Raw genomic sequence first — 17,283 nt, 5'->3', positions numbered from 1 at the left:
GGTCCCCCACACAATGCTGGGCACCCACAGCCCCTTCATTGCCCTGGCTCTGGCCCCAACAGACGATGCCCTCTCCTGTCGTCCTCCACCAGCCTGACCCATCCTGCAGGCAGCCCTGGGCGACACCCTCCAGCCCCAGCTCCCCACCCACTCTGGCTCCTATAGCAACAGCTAGACCGGAGTCTCTCCTTCAGTGCCCTCATTTGCACAGCGTGTGTGTGTGTGTGCACACGCGTGTGTGTCTGTGGAACTCCCACCGCCCACGCCTGAGCAGGCTGCACGCCCGTCTCCCCAGCACCCTGCAGGGAGCCAGGTGCGCGGTGACACTTGGGAAAGACCTGTTGCCTTGCAGGGGGAGAAACTAGAGAAGGCTGAAGTTTCCCTGGTTCATGAGAACACACAGGGGTGCAGAGCGAGAGGTGCACACCCAGGCACTTAGGTGCACACGACCCTGTCTGGACACTCTCTGTGCACACTCACGGCAGGGACACCGCGAGGTGGGGGTGCACAGAAATGCTGGGAGGAGCAGGCTTCCCAGACACGGAAGTGTGGAAGAACAGGGCTGAGCCCCTCCCTCAACAAGGACAGGCTCCACCCCCGAGCCCCAGTAAAGTCATGTGGGACTGGTCCCGGGACAGGGGCTAACCCCAGGTCTGCACCACCCAGCCCTGGGCCACCTCTGCCCAGTGCTGCCATCTCTCAAGGTCCCTGCTGTTCTGCCTGTGTGTTTCCTACCTAGAACCTTCCTTGTGTCTCTGCTGCTCCCACGCAAGGGACAGCCACTGTTTCTGGAGGTTTCCCGGGGAAATCTCTTCCCACGCTCCTCGGGCTGCCTTCGGCTCTCCCAGCCTCCCCCAGCACCTGCCTGAGCTCCTGTGTGTGTGCCACCCGCACCTGGGAGGGGGTGCCCTCTTGTGTGCCATGACAGCACACATCACCACCCATCACCCCCCTAATGGAGGGGGTGGGGTCTGCCCATGACCTCTGTGTCTGTCCCATAGGCACTGTGCTTTGCCCAGGGCGTTGGTAGCAGCTCTGTTTTACTAGAGTGCAAACTGGAGCTCAGGGCACAGACATAAGCCCTGAGTCCCACACCAGGTGAGTGGCAAGGCAGGAAAGCAGACCCAGCTGTGTCTAAACCCCATGTCCGTGGCTCCTGCACACTTGAGCCCGCCAGGTCCCAACATGTTGGCCAAGGGACCAACATGCAGCAGGAAGCTTGGAGCTCACAGCTCAGGAGGGGATGCAAACTCAGCTACACACACACACACACACACACACGCCCTTACACAAGTGTGCACCCTATGCATGCATCCACACACCACCACACACACCTACACACGCTCCTGTGAGTGCAAGCTCACCTACACATGCATACACATGCGCCCCAGGCATGCTTGCACACGCCTCTATACATGCACACATATCTCTGCCTGCACATCTACGTGTATGTGCAGATGACACACGCACATGCACCCCAGGCCTGCACGCACACTCCTATGCAGTGCACACATATACACACACCTATGCACACATGTACACCTGCGCCTACATGCAAGTACACACATCTGGCCACTGCTTCACAACCCCGTCCTGGGCAGGTGAGCCCTCATGTTTCTAAGGAAGAGTCACCGGGTAGGACACAAGGACCCCCATGAGACCCCTCTCCTCCGAGACCAAGACTGATAACCACCAGGCCCTGCCCACTCCCATGCCTGCAGCCTCCAGGGTCCAAGCCAGGAAACTCTCAGGTTGCCTGACCCAACTTCCCCTTTACAGGTGACAAAGCTAAGCCGAGGTGGGGGGGAGCGTTCCATTAACCCCCAATCCAACAGGTCTACGGCAAAGACTCTCAAGTGCTCCCCGATTAGCCTGAAACCCATTCAGGAGTCCCGAGAAGGTGGGGACCCCAGCAGGAAGCTCCAGCGCAAGGCCCCACACCCCAGAGGGAACGCAAGGGGAACCTGGGTCCCTTCCCAGGACCTCCTGTTTGCCCTGCCTGCCTCCCGCTGTGCGGTGCTGACCTGCGGAGACCATCCACCCAGACGGCGCTTCTGGGCCCTTAGCTTCCAAGGGGCTTGGCTAACGGGGAGTCCCTCAGGGCAGGAAGGAGACCCGTGGGCTGGCTGTCCCTCTCCACCAAAGCTCCCAGCCACCACACAGGTGACCCTGTCACCCAGGCCCTCACCTTGCAGTCCCCAGACTCCCCCCATCTCCTGAGAGTCTCGCTGGATCGCCCCGACTGCCTCAGGCCCTGGGGTCCAGCACTGCCCATCCTCGGTCCCCACAGCTGCCATCGCGCTGCAAACGGTCCCCCTATTAAACACTCTTCGAGCAGCCACCTGCTTCCTGCTGGACCCCGGATGGCTCCAGCAGGTGGACTCTCAGTCCCCCACCTACTGACGGGAAGCCAGGAGTGACAGGAACTTCGCCATGCCCGTGGTCGCGCTAGACCTCGGGGAAGAGGCCGGCTCTCTCCTGACCCGACGCCCCAGCTGCCTGCAAGGAGCAGGCACCCGCTGTGAGAACCAGGCCCATGTGAGAACCAGGCCCAAAGCTAACAACAGCCACACAGAGTTGCTGGCTCCTGGCCACCATCATCCCTCCCCTAAGGAATCTTTGCAGGTCCTCCTTACAATTCCCTTCTCCCTTACAATTCTTTCTTTAAAAAAAAAAAAAAAAAAGATTTATTATTTATTTATTTGAAAGGCATAGTCACACAGAAAGAGAAAGAGTAGCAGAGAGAGAGAGAGAGAGAGAGAGGTCTTCCACCTGCTGGTTCACTCCCTAATTGGCCGCAACAGCTGGAGCTGCACCAATCCAAAGCCGGGAGCCAGGAGCTTCTTCTGGGTCTCCCAAGAGGGTGCAGGGGCCCAAGGACTTGGGCCATCCCCTCCGGCTTTCCCAGGCCATAGCAGAGAGCTGGATCAGAAGTGGAGCAGCCAGGACTTGAACTGGCACCCATATGGGATACCGGCACTACAGGCGGCAGCTTTACCCACTACGCCACAGTGCCGCCATCTCCCTCATGCGATTCTAACACCATTGATATACATAGACTTTCATGTATTGCATTGTGGACTGTATATGGGAAAAGATCACTTTTTTCCCTCCTCCACCCCAAAAACCAACATCTTGCCTGTGTGAGGGTGGGAACTGCAATTGCACACAACGACACAGGCAGCTGCGCTCAGCTCCATCTTCCAGGGAAGGAAACAGTCTCGAGAAACAAAAGTCATCTCCCCTAAAAAGCTTTCCAGGGAGCCAGCGCTGTGGCAAAGTGGGTAAAGCCTCCACCTGCAGCGCCAGCATCCCATATGGACACCGGTTCGAGTCCCAGCTGCCCCTCTTCCAATCCAACTCTCTGCTATGGCCTGGGAAAGCAGTAGAAGATGGCCCGAGACCTTGGGCCCCTGCACCTCTGTGGGAGACCCAGAGAAAGCTCCTGGTTCCTGGCTTTAGATCAGTCCAGCTCCAGCCATTGCGGCCAATTGGGGAGTGAACCAGCGGATGGAAGACGTCCACCCCAGCCTCTGCCTCTCTGTAACTCTGCCTTTCAAATAGATAAATAAATAAATATTTTAAAATGTCTTCCAGGTACAAAGCCAGCGTGGACACGGAGAACCCCTTAAACTGTCCCCCAAATCCACACTTTGGTCTTCAGAGAAGACAGCAGGGGCCTGGAGCATGAGGTGGAGCGAGGAGCCCAAGCTGGCACTAGGAGTCTGGATTCAACTTGAACTCTGCTGTGTGACTCCCGGCTGGTCCCTTTCTGTCTCTGAGCTCCTGGTTTATCATCAGTGCAGTGAGTGAGGGAAGAGGAGCCGTGGCCACCTCCACTCCCCACTCTCCATTACACAGGAAAGGGAGGCAGGGGGTGGCAGTAGTCCTGCCTCTGGGGCTTCCATCCAAGTCCCCGCCCCAGCACCGCTGTCTGTGGCTTCTGACTCAGCAGTGCACCTTTTCTCACTGGGGGGGGGGGGGGGGGGGGGAGGGCGGGGGGCTTGGATCGCGGGGATCAGAGCAACACAGCCGGTGCAAGCAGACGCTCAGCGAGGTTCAGGTCACACAGCAGGAAGCTGGCACCCCTGGGGACACGGCATGGGCAGAAAAACCCAGCGACCTCTTTCTTACAAGTCTACCCCAGACCTGGGAGTGGGGGCCCAGGAGCTTTCCCTCCCCTCACCCACTACGTGCCCTCCTCATGACCTCCCAGATATGCAAAATTAGGCCACGGGGCCCAGCTGATCCTGCACTACCCATCCCCTGGGAGACCAGGGCTGTCTTCCGATCTTGGCAGCCACCGTGAAAGAAACACATTTTTTAACCTTCATGTGTTTGCAAAATAAATAAATAAAGAAAATCAGTTTCATTCAAATGCTGCTGGCTTGGTTGCCATGGATACCACTTAATCATGAAGGATGACTGTTACTTGTTCCCATGGAAACACGGCAGCCTGCGGAACATCCTGTAATTTCAGACAAGACACCAAATTTCAGTTGTCGGGCCCAGATCTTCCTGCTGAAAAGAGGGGAGGCAGGAGTCTCTGAAGCCGGCGAGGAGAGAAGTCGGCAAGGACTCTGAAAGAGGCGGTGAGGGACAGGGGGGGCTGTGTGTCCTAACCGCAGCCAGAAAAATGCAGATCGAAACTCCCAGGCACTTTTCACCCCCGCTGCATAGACTCTAGACTGGTCCAAAATTGAGAAGAAATTGAAACGGATCCAGAAGCTAAAAGGAACAAGCATGCCTCTCCCATCACTGTGGATGGCATCAAAGGGGCACGGAGAACAATGAAACAACAGGAAGGTGCCCCTGCCACCACGCACACTCTGAGACCAGGAATTTCCCTCCTACGTGCCCCGTCTTGAAAAAAAAACAAAAATGCTTCCTCCTACCCACGCGGAGAGCTGCATGGAGAGGTTCCCGGCAGCACGGTTTGTAGCAGCAGAAGCGAAGTAACCTAGGTGCCCACCAACAGGGGAGCGACTGAGCACGCTTTGGGACAGGAAAAATACTACACGGCAAGTCAGGACGATTCTCCCGGGCGCGGGCACGACCAAGACCCTAGATTTGCACGGAGCAACGGGAACACTGCCCAGAAACCTGAGGCTGAGTGGAAACCAGCAGTTCCAAGAGGAGACAGAGAGTGCAATCCACACACACTCCATTTTTCACGAGAATGTTCCTAGCAGGGATGGGTGTGTGGCACAGTGGGTTAAGCCACGGCTTTGGGATGCCTTCTTCCCAAATCAGAGCACCTGGCTTCAGATCCAGCTTCCTGTTAATGCGCCTAGGAGGCAGCAGCTGCTGGTCCAAGGGTTTGGGTTCCTGCCCCGGACAGGGGAGAGCCAGATGGAGTTCCTGGCTTTGGCCTGGCCCAGCCCCAGGCATCTGGAGAATGAACCAAGGGACAGAAGGTCTGTGTGTGTCTATGTGTATATGGATGTCTCTCTGCCTTTCAAATTAATATATATTTAAAAAAAAGAACTCATAGTTTTATTTGTCATAATCAAAAATGACTCATCCTCCTCCTATAGTGAAACTGTGGTGCGTCCATCACCCCCAAGGGGCTTGTTCCCAACGGCCCCCACGAGCCTGCCCCGACTCCCACACCCTGTGTCCAGCTGCCCTCCCCGGCTGCTCTGGGTGAATCAAGAGGGAACAATCTAGTCACGGGTGTCCTTGAACGTGGAAGAGGAAGGCAAAAAGGTGAGGGAGGGGCGGTGGGAGGCAGGAGAGCAGCTCCACCTGCTGCGCTGGGATAAACCGGCACAGGCGGTCACCAGCCACGGACCGCCCGGGCCTCGGCCAGAGACTGGGCACAGCCCTTGGAGGGCAGATCGCCCGCAACAACAAGGCACAAACCTCGGTCCTACATGGCAGGGAGCTGAGCCCCGCTAACAAGGACGCAAGGGACGTTCCCCTGGGGGCTTCCGACGGGGCAGCTGGCACACGCACGTGGTGCAATACTACTCAGCTGTGAACAAGTGACACCGGAAAAGGCAGGAATACCACTCTCAGGCCTGCAGAAGGGGTGCATTGCTGCAGGGGGTGAGGGGGGCTGGTGTGGCGACAGAAAAGCTGCCCCCCACCCCAGCGGGGTGGCCTCAATGTTGATGGGGCAGCCCCGCGGTGGCCACACGCATCCACACCCGCGGCGTCCCCAGGAGCAGATGGGAGGTCGGCCCGGCATCCCCAGCCCCACCGGGACGCGCGGTTCCCTGCACCACCACCTCTGCTTCCCGCAGGCGCCAGGTCCCCCGCGAGCTCCCGGCAGAGCAGGCCCGGGGCACGTGCGCCCCCTAGCGGCCGAGAGCCCGACAGGTGCGCCGCTGCAGGCGGACAAGGCGCGCAGGCAGGTAGGCGGCCTGCGGAGCTTTTTTACAGGTGGGCGCGAGGGCAGCCTTCAGGGCGGGCTGTGTCTCTGGGAGCCCTCGGCACGGCTTCTGCCACTGCCTGCCACGTCAAAGGTGAGGCTTGCGATGGCCTCTTTAAGCGTAAATATACTCGCCAGTCTGTGTGATTAAGTCAGCTCGCTTTTTGTAGGTACTTGCCCTGCACAGAAAAGCTCACAGGCAGGAGTCTAAAACCGTTGTTTCTAGAAGTTGCTCTTCGGAGAATGGAACGCACGACTACGCTGTCGACTGAGTGCAAAATAATTTAGACTTCCAAAAATGAAACGCGAAATTCCGACATACATAGGGGGTAGAAGGATGCAGTACAGGCTGTATACCCTCTGAATATAATTCAAGAGAAAGGAGAAAGAAGCGAGAAGGAAACACAGAATCAGAAAAAAATTAAAAGCTACATCAAAATCGACAGCAGCCCAAATGACAAGGAAGCACATGAAGAACAAAGCAGAGCCAGAAAGGAACTACCCTGGAGAAGGACCAGCAACTGGTGCTCCCGGGGGGAGTGGCCAGGAGAACCAAGCTGGGAGCCTCAGGTGCAAAACCCCACGCAGCAGGCCAGGCATCGTCGGAGGCCCAGCTGCGGCTCCTGTGTGTCTCAGTTCGAGGCAGCGTGCAGGTGGTGGGGCGGGCAGGGGTAGGAGCGGAGTACAGCCTATCGTAAGCACTTGCTTTTAACAGGCAGCCAGATGAAGGGTGAATCTGCTAAGACACAATATTCCTAAGTTGGTGAGACCCACTGCACACTTCTTCCAGTTCAGCCTTGGTCCCCCATCTCAAGAGACAGGGAGGAGAGACGTTGCTTAACCAAACAAACAAAAAACATTTACTTGAAAGGCAGAGCAATTGAGAGAGACAGACAGAGAGATCAATCTTCCATCCACTGGTTTACTCCACATGGCCAGGGCTGTGCCAGGCCCCTAGACCCCCATCCGGGTCTCCCACATGGGTGGCAGGGACCCAAGCACTTGGGCCAGGCTCCGTGGCTTTCCCAGGTGCATCTGCAGGGAGCTGGATTGGAAGCAGAGAAGCTGGGACTTGAACCGGTGCTCACATGGGAGGTCGGCACCGTGGGCAGCGGGTTCGCTACACCACAAGGCCAGCCCTGCCAAAATGGCTTTGCAGGTGTGAATAAGTGAAGAATTTTGGGAGATTACTGTGGATTACCAGAGTGGGTCTGAAGTAACCACAGGAGACCGCGTAAGAGGGAGGCAGAATGTCAAGCAGAAGGGAGAGTGACGTGGGGCCACGAGCCATGGAACGCACGGAAATGGATTCCCCCCTGGAGCCCCCAGAAGGAAGGCAGCCTGACCTTGAACTCAGCCGGGAGACCTCCAGGACTGGAAGATCCTGAACGTAAGGTGTGGTAGGACACTGGCCCACCTGCTGATCCAGCTCATTCCACCTCCGCGGCAGAGGCAGCCAGAGGCCCGGGGCCAGACCCTTGGCTTTCAGGGCTCCCAGCGCGCCCCCTACAGCTGCCTGTAGGAAGAGCAGCTTCCTTGGAGGAACAGAGCAGGGACACCCATGTAGAATGTCACCTTCTCGCTCCCTCCACCGCGCATCAAACGACACCTGTGAAAGGGCAGGAAAGCCACGAAGAACAGGCTACCTTTGCTGCTTGGTTTCTAGCACTGGGAGGAGACCCCTCCCATCTGCAAACACCGTGCACATTGTATCCTTAGCACACTTACTAATTACATCAGCGACACTTCTTTAAGCCATCCAAGTTCTAATTATAACATTCCAGAGGGGGCCTGATTACCAAAATCTAAGTCTTCCAACGCATTATTAAACTCATCTTATTTCTCACTTCATTCATTAATTATAAACGATTTCTCCCAAAAATTCCACTTCAGTACTTAATGTTCTGTACTTTTGTTTAAAAACTGTATTATTAAGTTCAAGCACCATGCCTACACCATATAACATGCTTAGTTTTTTCTGACAAATTAAAACAGGCATAAAGTCCTAAGAGTATATAAGGGGACCAGTGCTGTGGTGCAGCGGGTTAAAGCCAGGGCCTGAAGTGCTGGCATCCCATATGGGCACTGGTTCAAGTCTTGGCTGCTCCACTTCCGATCCAGCTCTCTGCTATGGCCTGGGAAAGCAATGGAAGATGGACCAAGTCTTTGGGCCCCTGCACCCACGTGGGAGACCTGGAGGGAGCTCCTGGCTTCGGATCAGCCCAGCTCTGGCCGTTGCGGCGATTTGGGGAGTGAACCAGTGGCTGGAAGACTTTCTCTTTCTCTCTCTCCTTCTCTCTCTCTCCCTCTCTCTGCCTCTGCCTCTCTGTAACTCTGCCTTTCAAATAAATAAATAAATCTTTAAAACAAAGTTTCTTTACCGTTCTGTTCTTGACAACTTGGAAATCAAATTTTAAATGATCTCCAAACTCCTCATTGACTGATTTAACACTAACATCAGACTGAATTTCAGTGTCATTTTTAGCCTAAGGAGCCGCTGACTCATAGACTGCATATCAGATCCTGTAAGGGACGTGAGGTTATAATTTGGGAGAAACTGCAGAACAGATCATTTCATGTTCTAGAATAGATCATCACTTTATGTCCTAGGCTAGCCCTCGGCTCTGGGGTGGCAACAGATGCAAACTTAACCCTCCTGCTGCCTGCTAAGCCAGCAGTCACAGAAAGCCCTGGTCTCACGCCTTCAGCACCCATGAAAGCCCTACCCTGTCAGCCTATGGGGAGGGGAATCTCATACCCTTCATGGTGATGAACGACAAGCACCCAAAACAAATCCCTAACAAACAGATCATGCAGGAGGCTGATCACGGCAAAAACACTGGGGACAGACAGCAAAGACGGTATCTTCCACACGGCAAGGTGCACCACGTTCAGGGACTGACGACGCCTAAAGAGGGCGTCTCTCCAGGTGCTCCATGGATTCGACGCAGTCCCAATCAAAACCCTAGCAGGCTTTTCAAAGACATCGACAGGCTGAATTTTCAATGTCGATGGCGAAGCAAAGGATTCAGAGCAGCCGGGCAAGCTTGAGACAGGGCTTCTGTTAACTGCTTGGTCTCGAGATGTTTTTCACACACTGGAAATACAGCTCATGGAAATGAGACGGCGCGGGACCTTTCGATCAATCCAGATATAGGCCTACACACAGGTGCTCGATTGGTTTCAAAATCAGTGCCAGGGTAAACTGACGGAAGAAAAAGAAATTTTTTTTTTCAACAAGTGGCTCTAGAACAATTATATATCCAAGTGATATAAACAGACTTACGAGGAATGGTGACCTTGCCATGGATGCTCTCTCTCTCTCTTTTATCCTAAAACTGACTCCCGTAAAGACCATCGGCTCCAAACTCAACAGGAGGAGACTGAGGTGTAGATGCTAATGGCAGGGTTCAAGCCCGATTCTTCTCTGAATCTCAGGGTTGCCCCCTTCTGGGAGAGAAGCCACAGTCCAGTGAGGCAACAGGGCCCCAGTCACTCAGGAGGCCGCGGGGGAAGGGAGGGGGGGTCCTCCCTTCCCTCAGCTCCAGCATCCCAGCTCTCATCCCAGGAAGAGAGGCGGGATGTCTGGGAGTGTTCCCATTCTCACCATGCCGGGTTTGGGGAAGGGAAGGCCTCCCGAGGCGGTGCAACGGCGGGAGCTCGTGGTCTCTCCCATGGAACTGGGATCTGAGGTCAAACTGCCTCCAAGTTCAAGTTCAGGGTGCGGTGCAGAGACAGCATCAGGTGAGAAACAGACACAGAGATCCTCCAAGACACCCGTCTCTGCCCTGCGCTCGCGTGCAGGTGGGGAGCAGCACCTCAGGGAGAGCCTGGGGTCCCGTGCAGTGCCCGCCTTCCCCAGCAGGTGCTGTTTGGGTTCACACCCTTCTTGCCCTCTGCTTGGCCTCCTTCTAGTCCAGGAAGGAGCCCTGGAGCTCTGCGGCGTCTGCAGACACCGACTTCCGGTTCCTCATCCTGGAGGCACCTCCCCTCCGAAGAATTCCCAGTCTTCCAGAAAAACCCAACTTCCCGGCCACGCTGGAGATGGATCAGCTGGCCGGAAGGCTCCTCTCACGCCTGCGGTTCATTCCTGGGCTTATTTTTTCCTGTACCTCTTTGACTTGCCACCCCAGGGCCTGTTCCAGGGTGGGCGGAGCCGGCGTTTAGGCTGCACTGCTGGCATTCCAGAGACTAAGGAGATGCCAGGCCGTGCGACTTCTCTAGGTCCATTTCTTAAACTTCATTTGGAGAGGCAAAGCGACAGCCAGAGATCTCCCATCCAACTCCCCAAATGCCCACAACAGCCAGGGCTGGGCCAGGCCACAGGCAGGAGCCTGGAACTCCAGCTGGGTCTCCCACGGGGGTGGCAGGGCCCTGATTGTCTGAGCTACCACCTGCTGCCTCCCAGGGTGCGCACTAGCAGGAACCGGGACTCAAATCCAGTGGCACCCCAAAGGGGCATCTTCGCCACCTCACTGAATACCGGCCCCACCTCCCTGTTCAAGTCACAGAAGGCAACACGGTGCTGAAACACCCGGGCAGGGACCCCTCACCTGTACACAGCCGGATACCCCTGGAGGGGGAGGGCAGCTTTAGCTACATCTCAGAGGTCAGCAAACTTCGACTATCAAGGGCCTGACAGCAGCTATTTCAGGCTTGTGCGCCCATATGGTCCCTGTCTCCACTGCGTGACAGCAGCTACCGACAACACGTAAACGACTGAACGTGGCTGCATTCCAATAAAACTTTATTTATGGACACCCCCATTTGAAATTCGCATAATGTTCACACGTTTAAAATATTATCCTTGTGATTTTTGTTCCGATCACTTAAAAAATGTAAAAACTTTTGTTAGTTCACAGCACGCACCCTCACACAGGTGAGGGGCTGGGTTTGGCGGGCGGGTGGGCATCTCCTGCTGACTCGTGTTGTACCCGATTCATTTGGTTTAAAGATTGATTTATTTGAAAGGCAGAGTCACAGAGAGAGAGAGAGAGAGAGAGAGAGAGAGAGAGCGAGCGAGTGAGCGAGCTTCCCTCCGCTGGTTCACTCCCCAAATAACCACAATGGCCGGAGCTGGGCCAGCTGAAGCCACGAGCCCAACGGGCCCAAGCACTTGAGCCATGTTCTGCTGCTCTCCTGGGTGCATTAACAGGGGGCTGGATCAGAAGTGGAGCAGCCGGGATTCAAACCAGGGCCCATACGGGATGTCAGCACTGCAAGTGGGGGCTTAACCAGCTGTGCCACAGCACCTTCTGACTTCTGAGAAGGAAACACAGCAGGCAGAGCAATGTTCACGTTTGTTAAATCTGAGAAATGGGTGTATGGGTGTCTACAATATTATTTGTCGTGCTTGTCTCTTGTGGGACGGCTCAGGGGAGGGGGAGGGGCACGCAGGCCCACCTGCTGGCTGCAGGGCCCATAGCTCCAAGCATGCTCCCAGCTGTCGGGTGGAGCAGAGGACTGGATCACATGGATGGTTAACAGGAAAGCCAAGCTCCCCTGGGGCCCGGTTCCCGCCAGACTCCTCCAAGGCTGTCAGCTGCCCCGCCCACCCCCACCCCACTACTCGGCCCCCAGGCCTCCAGCGCCTGCCCACCCTTCTGCAGCTGCTCCCCAAAGGACCCCCCCATGGCTCTGCCGTGCCCTGCCCCCAGCCCTTGGTGCCCCCCTATTCCTCCCCACTTCCCTTTGCCTCTCCAAGGGCTGCCAGCTCCCACCCTTGGCCGTGGACATGATCCTGGCCCTCTCTCTCCTGCCCTTCGGGAATCTCAGAAAGCAGCTCCAGTTTTACAAATAAAAACAATGCAGCCACATAACATGGAGGGTATGACTCCACGATCACCACTTCCTGTGTCATAAAAGAGATGATCTAACCCCAAAAAGGGCCCACGGAGTGTCCTCTTGGAACTCAGGGGAGGGGCTGCCATGGATTCCGGGGCTGAAAATGATGTCTTGGGAAGCTCACGCCAGTAGCCTGGCCTTCCGGTCCTCATTTGGCCAAGGGCCAGGCAGGAGCCTCCAGGGGCCCTCAGAGGGCGGGGCAGCCTCTCTCCGGTCAGCCCTTCCCGCCCTGCCTGCTGCCTCCCTGCTGCCACCTGCTGGCCCCTCCGGGTCCCCAGCAAGCATGAATGAGGACCCGGCCCTGTCCCAAGCCCTCACCAAATGTAGCCCCTGGGGTTACCTCTTCAGAGGCCCAGTGGGGTCCCCACTCCCCAAACTCCCCTCTGCCGGCTCAGACTCAGCACCTCGTGCACCAGCAAGGCCAGCTCAGTCACCCAGGATCACTGATGGCCACTCTGCCCCCAGCCAGTGGGAGCCCGTTTTTTTTCTCATTAATGAAAGGTTACCTGGTAACAGTATCTGGAAATAAATAAGGGTATCATTGTATGCAAGCATGCAGGGGAGGGGAACAGAAAAACATCATCATCCTTACTGCTATGTCCCAAGTCCTCCTGGTCTCCCTGGGGCCCGCCAGGGGAGCCCACACACCCCTTGGCTCACCACTCAAGGCCCTGCGTGTCCTTGCAGTCACACCATCTGCTACGCTGACAGCACACCTTCCCGGAGGCTCCGAGGGGGGGCGCTGTGGAGCACGGTCTCGAAGCAGCTCTGCTCCACCATGGGCGGGGGTCTGTTGGGACCCAGGCCACCCTTTCTAGGTACCAATTCTTTACTGTCACTACCACTACTACCACTACTACCATTACTATTATTATTATTATTATTATTATTAATATTAGAAGGCTATTGAGATTCCCCCATTATTATTACATTATTATTATCATTATTATCATTATTATTGGAGGGCTATTGAGATTCTCCATATTATTTATTATTATTATTGGAGGGCTATTGAGATTCTCCATATTATTATTATTTATTATTATTATTATTATTATTGGAGGGCTATTGAGATTCCCCTCACTTCCTCACTTATGCAATCAGGGGAAACCACAGCACCAGGAGGAGCCGCTTCCAAACTCAAGGCCAAGTTCAGCCGGATAATTAAATATTGAACAAACGCTGAAGTGCTTCTACTGGATGGGGATGGCTAAAAATAACCACCTGCCGCTCTCTTCCCAAGGGCGGGGTCCGCACACAGGCAGCCCCCCACATTGCCCCCACCGTCGGACAAGCTTCCCGGAGCAGCGTGGGGGGCCCAAAAGCGGTGCCCCAAATTCCTCCCGAAGCGGAAAACAGAACTTCAGCTCCCAGCAAGCTCTGACTGTTCCTGACCAGGAAATACTCTCCCTTTCCTGACATTTAACCAAGCGGCCTCCAGAGGAAGGTGTAGGGGAAATATCACGGTCACTGCTTTTCTTTTAAAAATAGCCAGCAGGCCTCATGGAGGTTCTAAAGCAAAACACGCCTGCAGGCCCGGGCATGAGCATGCAGGAGTGGACCCACACGGGAGGGTAAGCCCCTGCCCCCTGGAGACCCAACAAGGAGTAGTCTGCTGCCTCTGTTTCCCTACCCAGGCTACTCTTAAAGCAGCAGCAAACCAATACCAGAACAGGAGGCAGGGACGGGGTGGGGTGGGGTGGGGTGGGGTGGGGTGGGGCGGGGCAGGGTTCTCATCAACATCACTGGGTCACCTTGCGTGAGTGGCCCGGGCTCTGCAGGCCTCAGTTTCTCCAGCTGTCACAGGGGAACAGCCGCCTCCTGCAAAGCAGCATGGATCTCCCCAACCTCCCGCTTCAGCAGCTGAGCCAAGCAGGCTCCCAGCCCTTCCTGTACACAGGGCTCTGTCAGCGAGGAGGCAAATGGGGCCTCCCCCAAGCAACCGCAGCAACCCCCCCCCCCCCCGCAACGTCTCCTCCTTCAGCAACCCTCTAAGGTCAAGACGGCTGCCCAGGTCCACCCCAGTGCTCTCTGAGCCAAACCAACCAAAGCCTGCGAGAGGAAGCGCTGGCCTTCTGAGCACCTGTTTTGGAGTCCACTGGCCCAGGTTCAAACCTTGGCCCTGGTAGTTCACCAAGGAGAGCTCCGTGTCATCACCTCGCAAAGGGGGTGATGGCAATGACCCCCGCCTTCAAGAGGGCTGGAAAGTTGGAGGGAGACAGGAGTGAACTGGGAGAGGCTCTCAGCCCAGGGCCTGGCCCCTGGTTTAGCTGGAGACCAGGAGCTCCTGTCTTCCTGACTGTGGAAGGTGATGAGGATGGGCTGGGAAAGACAAAGGCAGTAGGTTGCCCCTCTCCAGGGTCCAGGGAGCTGTGTGGACTGGGCCCCGCTGTCTGCCCAGCCCCAGGAACCTCACACCAGGAGACAGCGAACCCCTGGCACTAAGGGAGAAGCCATGCTGGGACTTGCGCAAGAACATGAATGACCACAGGGCGCAGGGCACAGAGGCCGGGCCTGGGGGCAGGGGCACCCCCGAGGCAGGTGGAGGAACAACTTCCCACAGGTCCAGCGGCCTCGCTGCCCTGCCTCCTTCCCAGGTTTTGGCCAGCGTCCTGGGAGATGGCGGTCACAGAGTTGTTGACCATGCTCAGGAGCTGGGGGAAGGGAAGGAGGCCTGCTCAAAGCCAAGGTCTGCCCTCAGGGGAGCAAGGGTCTGGGCTTGGGCAGAGCTATGTGACCTGAGGCCGGGCTCTCACCCCTGTAAAGTGAGGGTAATACCAGTATCCCATTGCTCAGTGTCAAGGTCAGCACTGGGCAGGAACTCAGCCAACAGAAGCCATTTTCACCCTCATCACGTGCCCTGAGAGGGAGTGGGCTCCTTGGTCCCTGAGGTATGCAAGGGCTAGAAGGGCGTGAAACTGGGACCAGGCCCCAAAGGAGGGGCTGTCTCAGTAGGAACAGACCAAGGGACAGGCAGAAAAGGGTACAACCTGACCCCAGAGACAGTATCCAAGGTGGAGGCAGAGGGCCAGGCAGAGGGCCCTCAGGAGTGGGGGAGGGGCAGCCACAGCCTACCCCCATCCTCAAAACTCTCAGTCCTGTGCAGCCCCCGGGGTCTGAGCTTTGCCTCCCAGGGGGTCTCAAGGCAGCTGGGCCCGTGGAGAGGTTGTAGGCTCTGCCCTAGGTATCACACCACCCTCCCCAGCCACACGGCACCTGGGGGGCAACATCCCCACGTTCCACACTCAACTCTGTGAAGGCAGCTCATCCATGCCTCAGGGGTGCTGCCACTAAGCTGCCACCATCTGAGCCCTGGGAGGAGACCCCAGCAGGCCTGCTGGCCACATTCCTCAAAGCGAGTTGGAAGGCTCCCAGAACGCCCCACTCTGGCCTCGCAGGCGGACCCTGAAAGCAAGGGGTCCCCGGAAGGCCGGGAGGGAGGGGCAGGCAGGACCCACGACTAGGAAACAGAGTCTGTGTGGGCATGGGGAAGACCTGACCGCTGCGGGACAAAACGTGCACCGGACCCCAGCGCTCAGGCTCCCCACGCCCAGCCCGTGGCCAGGGCCCTGGCAAACCTCCCATGAAGGTGTGAAGACAGGAATCAAAACCTCCTGTGCCTGTGCTCACGGGCATTCAAGAGGTTTCCCGACACACACGGCAGCACAAGATCAGCCCCATCGGACAGACAGGGAAACTGAGGCCCCGGCCCAGTCACACATCCAACAATTCGTGGCTGTCTGACCATTGCTCCATCCCCCAGGATGAGCCCCAAGCCTCGGTGTATCCCAACAAGTTGGCCCCCTCAAACCAAGAGGGGCTGGGAGTCTGGCAGATTCCCCTCCTGCAGGCCGCGGAAGCCCACCGGAAGCCCGGCACGCAGCAGGTGCTCAGGACATGACCCAGAGCTGCAGGACGGCTGTGTCTCTGCTCGCAGCCCTGAGAAGAGCAGGCAGCCGAGGCTTTCCTCGACTCCAGTGCAGGTAGATGAGAACACCTGGCTGGTGATGGGGCTCCCCCAGATCCACGGACCACCACCAGCCCTCCTCAGGGGATTCAGGGGCGCAAAGCAGAACCTTGGCATCGAAAGGTCGCTGTTTCAACCTGCCTTTGGCTACCACCAAGCTCCAAGCACACCACCCCAACATTGCACAACTCTCTCTGCCCATTCTTTTTTCTTTTCATTTAAAGATTTATGTATGTATGTATGTATATATATATGTATGTATGTATGTGAGGGGCCGGCACTGTGGTGTAGCTGGTAAAGCCACCATCTGGGACACCAGCATCCCATATGGGCGCCGGTTCAAGTCCCGGTTGCTCCACTTCCAATCTAGCTTCCTGCTAATGTACACCTGCACCCATGTGGGAGACCCGGAAGAAGCTCCTGGCTCCCAACCAGCCAGAGTTACAGAGAGAGAGAATCTTCTCCCCAAATGGCCACCTGACGCCCCGGGGTGCCAGGGACCCTGGGTCCTCCTGGCTGTGCGTCGGCCGTCGGCCGGGCCAGACTGAAGCCAGGAGCTTCTTCCGGGTCTCCTACATGGGTGCACGGGCCCAAGCACTTGGGCCATCCTCTCTGCTGCATTCCCAGACACATTAGCAGGGAGCTGGATCAGAAGTGGAGCAGCCATACTGCTCCCATACTGGTGCCCATATAGGATGCTGGTGCTGCAGGTGACAGCTTAACCCGTTACACCACAACGTTCGCCCCTGCCCATTCTTCAGATGGGGAAAACTGAGGCCCAGAGAAGGGTCTTGCTTTTTGCCTCACACTGGTCAGACCTGGAAGGCTGCACAGGCTGCTAACCCACTCCTGCCCCACCCCCCACCCCAAGATGCTTCCCTCTGGACTGGTCATCTGCAAATCCCTGCTGCAAGGTTTCAGTCCTGAACAAACACAGCCTGAGGTCATTTTCCTTCCTAACTTGAGCCAGAGGCCAGACAGGCTGCCATGCGGGGTGCCACACCCTCATCTGGGTGTGTGTCATCACATGCCCACCAAGGCCACTGGGCGGCTTCCCCAGCCTTGGTACCTCCGCCTGGGGCCCTGGGGTTGGTCA

General features: G+C 56.7%; 1 protein-coding gene across 14 annotated transcripts in view; it reads right to left on the bottom strand.

Moving 5' to 3' along the window:
* DAB2IP (DAB2 interacting protein) overlaps window positions 1–17,283 on the bottom strand; it is a 170,538-nt gene that overhangs the window by 92,068 nt on the left and 61,187 nt on the right. The gene's annotated exons all lie outside the window — the stretch shown is intronic.

Source organism: Oryctolagus cuniculus, chromosome 1 (assembly GCF_051225735.1).
Source record: "Oryctolagus cuniculus isolate XC-2025 breed Fujian yellow rabbit chromosome 1, ASM5122573v1, whole genome shotgun sequence".
Lineage (NCBI taxonomy): Eukaryota > Metazoa > Chordata > Mammalia > Lagomorpha > Leporidae > Oryctolagus > Oryctolagus cuniculus.
The sequence above is the reverse complement of the archived record's forward strand: the minus strand, read 5'-3'. Positions and strand labels throughout refer to the sequence as shown.